The following is a 6,577-nucleotide window of genomic DNA, read 5'->3' as shown; positions in this document are numbered from 1 at the left end:
GGTCAACCCAGCAGCTGGGCTCACCCGAGGGTCTGTGCTGGGGGCCCGGACCCCGTGGACGGACAGGACCAAGGAGGGCTTCTCTGGGCCTCAGTGTCCCGCCCTGCCCGAAGGGACCGTCCACCTAAGGACCGTGGGGGCTGCAGGGGAGATTGGGGAAGGCCCCCCCCACCCCCCAGAGCCCTCGGTAAGATGGTGGCTGCGTGCCTGCCTTTTTGCCTTTGCTGCAGAGCCGGGGACGGGGGGGCATGGAGCTGCGCCCCCCGCACCCCCGCCCGCCCCGGACCCAGGCGGGGGCGAGCAGGAGAGGGGGCAGCGGCGGGGAAAACAGTGAGTCACGGCCGGTGGCAGGTTCCTAGGTAATTATGTAATTTACAGCTCTCCTCGGGGCCTCTGAGTCAGCCGGCTGCGTCGTGACCAGCGGAGGCTGGCAGAGCCCGGCGTGGGCACCGGCTGACCCTGGGCCCGGGGGGAGGCGTGACGCCAGCGGCCGGGGGGGGGGGGGGGGCGGGGAGTCATCTCAGACCTCAGACCGCCAGGAAGCTTGTCTTTTTATGGCCCTGGCTTCCACCTGGAGGTGGGGGCTCCCGGGGGGGGGGGGCGCCGCAGGGAGCCCCTCCTGAAGGCCTGGGACCTCTGTCAGTCCGTCTCCCACAAAAGCCACCCCAGAACAGAGACACACGAAGCGACTGCGTCCTTTTATCCTGTGCGTTTATTGTTCAAACAGGAGACAACAATCCGAGGGGCTGAAAAGGGGGGGCGGGGTCGCCGGCTCTTTCATTGGAGTTTGTCATGCAGGACGCCCCCCCGCCCCCCAGGTCCTCCCCTGGCCCACAGGCCTCCCCAGGCCACAGAGAAGCCCAGCCTGCCCCACACAGGGGGACCGAGGGGGCGGCCCGGGCGCTGTCAGTCCTTGACGCGGGGGCCGTGGGGGTGGCGGTGGGGGCTCCGTCTTCCCGGTGAGGCGGGAGGGGGCGCTGGTCTGGCAGCTGTGTTGTCCCCGGGGCCTGGGTGCCCTCAGCCACCTCCAGGAGCAGGGCCAGGGCGGAGTCCGATGGAGCAGGAGCGGGAGGAGAGGGCTCGGAGCACGCGGGGCCCTGGGAGGGAGGCAAGACAGGGCCGTGTCAGAGGACCCCGTGCTTCCTGGGGTCCCACAGCAGCACCCGCCTTTCTTATCTCCGGGCCCAAAGCGACATGGGCAAGCCCCCTACTTCCCTCTGCCTCAGTTTCCTCACCGGGCACCCACCTTCCTGGACAGAAAGTCGATGGAGACACAGGGCCCTCGGGGGTCTCAGGCAGAGACCTCCCCTCTTTTCCTCTCTTCCCTTCCTATGTCCTCTTCCCCGCCCCAACCCCGCCCCTCTCAGACCCCACCCCACCCCACGTTTCCTGGCTGAAACCTGCCACAGACACCATCGCACCCGGAAAGAGATAAATAAATAAAAGAAAAACAAGCTCAACTGCGAAAAGCAGTCCAAATCGGAAAATGTTCCGGCCCGAGTTAATTGCACTTTAAATTGGCTTGTTTACTGATCGGGGATTTCAAGTTCACAGAGACACTCCCCGCGCCCTCCCCCCCCCAACTGTGAGTACAGTAACGCTCCGCGGCGCCCCTGCCAACAGCGCGCGGAGCACAAGCATCCATTTGGAGCGTTCGAGAAGCGGCGCTCTCACAGGTGGCGAGGTGCACCCTGGACCGTGTCCCACCCCCGGGCTCCGTGCCCCCTGGGCGGTGCCCCGCCCCAGGGAGCCATGGGGGGCGGGCATGGAGCTCTGGGCTGGGGCAGGAGGCCCCGTTTCAGTCCGTCATTCACTCCACAAACGCTGTGTGGGGTCCAGTGTCGGGTGGCATGGGCCCTGAGGACAGGGTTGGGTCTCCCTAGAGCCCATGTGCCCGGGGCCGATCCCCCCTCCGCTCCAGGCCCCCTGGGAAGAGCCTCGGGGGTCCTCCTGGCAGGCACTTACCAGGCCCGAGGAGGAGCCCAGGTCTCTCCAGGCGGGCGTGGTCTGGTCCGGCTGTTGGCTTGTGGCTGGGATCCACCGAAGGCCCCACCCATGGGATGTCCCGGCCACGTGTCCGGTGCAGGGTGCCTGCGGAGGGAAGACAAGGCCATGAGCATGGCGCGGCACCTCCCTAGACTGGCTAAGCTTCCGTCCGGGCACGGGGGCCCCAAAGGTGACCCAGCCAGAAACAGCCCCTCCCCTTAGGGCCCGGAGCCCAGCAGGGAGAGAGACCCCTGTGATCGCAGGGTCACGGGGCTGATGTATCTAACCGCAGATTGAGGCTGTGGGTGTGCACTGGAGTGGCCCAGGAAGGCTTCCTGTAGGAGGCGGCACTGGGGCAGAGTCTGGGAGGGTGACGAGGGAGGGGCGGTCCAGGCAGGGGTGCAGCGTGAACACAGGCATGGGGGTAGGTGTGAAAGAACAAGCGAGGACACGAGGTGGGCTTTCAGATGCCCCGCTCCCTCGGGATCACGCCATGTGGGTCCTGCAGCCACAATGGCACCCAAGTCCTACCCGGGCTGGTCATGGGGCCCTAAGGGGCTCCTGTCCTCTCTGCCTCTCACACCAGGGCCTCAGGACGGCCCTGGCATCTCAGCCAGGTGGCCTGCCCTTCCCCAGGGTCCTCCCCCAACCCCTCCCACCCCCACCCCCACCCCACCAGCCCTCACTGTCCCTGTGATGGCTGCGCATGCAGGCCCCCCCCCCCATCGCCGGATAATGAGAAAATGATGAACGAGCCTCCATCACGCCCTTACGTCCTGGCCCTCGGGCCTGTCCACCGGTGACAAATGGCCCCTCTCCCTCCGCAGGGCCTTTCCTTGGCGCTGCTCGGTGGAGATTTATGTCCGTCTTCCCCGAATTCCTCTTCGTCTCTCCCTCCGAGAGCACACCTTTATTTACTTATTCATCCCACAAACGCCTCCCCCCAGGGCCTCCTGGTGAGAAAGAGACCGGATTCAGGACCCCCTCGCATGCGAAGCACCTACTCTGCCTGGTGCCTGCGGCCAGCTTTGAGCCAGGTGTTCGCTGAGCTCCTACTATGAGCTGGCAGGACAGTCAAAGCCGTGGCTCCCAGCGGCTCTGGGGCAGGGGAGCAGTGAACACGCAGGCACTGAGTCCCACCTCCTGACCTTAGCCCTGGGTGCTGAGCCGCACCGGTTTTTACGAGGAAGGAAAATGCCTATTTGCCGGCGGTGGGTGGGCCCGAGGCGGGGTCTGTGCGGTGCCCAGAGGCGGCCCCCGTCACCCCCATCCCTGCAGCTGCGAGGAGACATTTCCGTGCGGCCGGCAGAGAAGCCAGGCCCTTTGTTTATTTTCTTTTATCCTCAAAACAGCAGATAAACCAGTAATTTGGCTTTTAATGAAATTCTGCGCCGAGCGGTATGGGGTCACCCGCTTTGGGTTTAAAATAAGTCGGGGACATGCACGCCGCCGCGCGCCGGGTCCCCGGGGCTGACACCTGCCGCGTGCAGAAGCCCCAGGTGGGGCTGATGTACCCAGCGCTCCGCCCGGGGGGCGGCCTGGGCGGCCCGGGCCTTTCATTGCCGTGGCGTGGGCATGGTTACATCGGAGCCATTACATGCGGCTGATGCTGCCTCCCACCTCGCCCCCCGCCCACATACACGTTTAATATATTCCAAAGATGTGTGGATGCATTAACGGCAATTTTCGTCTCCAAATGTCCCCATTTAGTCAGTTCCATGCATAAAATATGAGCTCTGACACCGGGCTCCTGCCTGTTGCCGATGGAGCCCCCCAGAGTACCGGCTCTGGGGCTGGAGGACCGGCTGGGATGTGGGGGGCTCCACTGGTGTCTGCTGGGTTCTACTGGAACTCACCGCTCCCCTGGGGATCCCCTGGGTGGCGGACAGGAAGCCCAGCCCACCTGACCGATCCCTGTGGTGGCCGACCTCGGGGTCTCCAATGCCATCCTGAGAGGGACAGAGAGAAGGGAAGACCAAACAGCTTTGAACAGATGAGGAGAGTTACTGAGAGCTGATTAGCATATTCATGAGCTCCTCCCCATACCTTTAGGCCTACTCTGAGTTCCTTACTCAGGCAGCATCTGCTCACAGTTGCTCAGGGAGCAGGACAACTTCCTGCCCTGAGACCTGGGAAGCCTTACAGTCTGGGGACGGGGAGCTGTGGGGAGCAGGCATGAGCGCCTGGTAATCTGGGGGGGGGTAAGCTAGGGTAATGGCCAACCGGGGAGGGGGAGGGCGAGGTTGGGTGGTCAGGGAGGACATCCCATCCCCTCCGGAGTCCAGAACCCCAGCTCTGGGAAGGGGCAGCCACCGGTGGGGGGGGATAAGAGGCAGTGCCGAGCCCTCACCGGGCTCAGCGGACAGAGCGTGCCTGCGGACTCAAGGGTCCCAGGTTCAGGGGAGAGTGGGGCTGCCCAGCGCAGGGACCTCCCCCAGCCCTCCCCCGAGTACCCATGTCTGCAGCCAGGGGCTCTGGAACCAGGGAGGCCACCCTGTGCTGCTCTGGGAGACCCTCCGAACAGGATGGAGCTGGAAAAGGAACAGACCGGGGGCCCAGGTCCTAGGCCAGGGCCTCGGGACCCCGACGCACAGGCTGCGGCCGCCTGGGGTCAGCGCCCGGCGGGAAGGTCGTCCCCGGCGGGATTCGATACCGGAAAGAGGTTGACTGTATAATATTCATCGTAGAGAAAGTGAACACCTCACAGGCAACCTCCGTCAGGCACCACGGCGCGGGAGCACTCCCGATGGAGGCTTCTTCCTTGTGCGGCCGCCCCGCCCGCCCTCCCGCCCCCCACCGCCCGCCATAGGATGGCCCGGTCCCACGGGATGCGAGCTGGCACATGCTGGGCCCTCCTGGGCCGGCGGTCGTGCAGGAGGCATGCGAGGCGGCATGGACACCGAAGAGAGGTCAACCGTGTATTGTGCGTCAGGAACAGCATGCGAACGCTCACGGCGACCTCTCCTCTGCGACCACATGATCACGACGGCACACCCAGCAGGCAGCCCCCCACCCTTCCCCGAGGGATCGGCCCGCCCGGGGGTCTCCGGACACGGGGATGAGAGGTGCAGGCCATGCACACGAACCCCGCGGAGGGGCACCCCACAGAGGGGCGGACGCCCGCTCCAAAGGAGGGCCCTCGGAGGAGCCCGCCGCCGAGCGGCGCTGGCATGGCAACGGAGGCACGTGCACCATTCCTCACACAGGAAGCAAACGCTGCATGCCCGGGCTCCCCGGAGCACCCCTCCCGCCTGCCCCCCGAGGTCCGGGAGCCCCCATCAGCTCTCCCAGGGTGGATCCGGGGAGACACGTCAGCACGGATGAGAGACGTCACACCTGGAGCCCATGCAGTCACGTACCCTGCAGGAGGCCAGCCTCGGGCCCTGCGGCCCCGCCCGCTCGCGGGTAGGCGGTACTGAAGATAGGCCATCTGCGTTATATTCGTCATTAATAAAGCGAACGCATCACAGACAACCTCTCCTCAAGTACCCAGAGCACCAACGCCGGTTCGGAGGCCTGGCCGCCGCAGCACCTGCTGCCGGTCGCCTCCGGGGGCCGCCCTGCGGGTGAATCAGAGGCCACAGGTGAGAGGAGACGGCGCGGGCAGCAGCCCCCATCCCCCCAGCCCCGCACACCGCCCAGCCCGCGACCAGGTCTCCCTCCCACCCTCGGGGCGGTGGCACGGAGGGCCCTCCCCACTCCTACCCCCACAGGGCTCCGTCTCCAACAGGTCCTCCGAGGTGCGATTTGATACTGAGAAAAGATCAACCATGTATTATTCGAAGCCAAGAAAGCGAATATAACACGGTCGATCTCCCCTGCAGGTACCAGCAGAGGCGCTGACGCGGGCCGCAGGTGGCAGTGGATACGGAAGGCTAGTGGACCAGGTGAAGTACATTAGAAACAATTACTTTCCAACTGGTCGACCACCCATCCGGTACCCCAGAGCAGCGGCGCCCGATCCCGATGTCCTTCCCGACGGGCCGAGGCCTCCCGGCGGCCTCTCCGGTGCAGTCTGGTACCGAAAATCGATTAACTGGGCAACGTTCATGGCCTGGATGCACAGTTGCTCAGGTAACCTCTCCCCGAGTACCAAGGACACCCGGATGGGCAAGGCGGGTGCTTCCAGGCGGCTGTGCTTCTAGAAGACCCTCCGCACACGCCCTCCCCAGACACTGCGCGTGGGACCTCCCCGTGCGACAGGGACCCCCACGCCCCGCAACCAAGGCCACCCTCTCCCCGGAGTAAGCCGCATCTCGGGACCCTTCCGGGCGGGATCCTACCCAGAGGGGGGTGCCCCAGAGGAATCCTGTGGATTCACAGACGCCCCACGGGCCCTGCTGCCCAGCGTTCCTCCCCAAGGGCCATCTCAGTGGCTCAGCCCCTGAGCACAGTCCAGACGGAGGACACGTTGCTTGTGCCCAGCTCTTCCCTCTGAGACCCCAGAGAGGGGTGACCCCAGGGCCCCCCACCGGCTCAGAGCCTCCCTCGGGAAGGTGTGGCCTTCGCAAAGAGCTCGGCGGGGTCTGATGCCCGAAGCCGTGCTCACTGCGGTCCCACCAACACGCTGCCTGCCCCCCGCAGGTGTCGC

General features: G+C 65.5%; 1 long non-coding RNA gene across 1 annotated transcript; it reads right to left on the bottom strand.

The window, feature by feature from the left end:
- Positions 1-760: 760 nt before the first annotated feature.
- LOC311622413 lies at positions 761-4,074 on the bottom strand. The gene is made up of 3 exons (XR_014794987.1): positions 2,760-4,074; positions 1,966-2,348; positions 761-1,079 (listed from the first exon to the last, which is right to left on the bottom strand). It is a non-coding gene; the product is annotated as an uncharacterized lncRNA (long non-coding RNA).
- Between the last annotated feature and the right edge of the window lie 2,503 nt (positions 4,075-6,577).

The sequence above is a fragment of the Pipistrellus hanaki genome (genome assembly GCF_964339955.1).
Source record: "Pipistrellus hanaki genome assembly, chromosome: 1".
NCBI lineage: Eukaryota > Metazoa > Chordata > Mammalia > Chiroptera > Vespertilionidae > Pipistrellus > Pipistrellus hanaki.
Note: the sequence above shows the minus strand (reverse complement) of the source record. Positions and strands in the feature narration are given on the sequence as shown.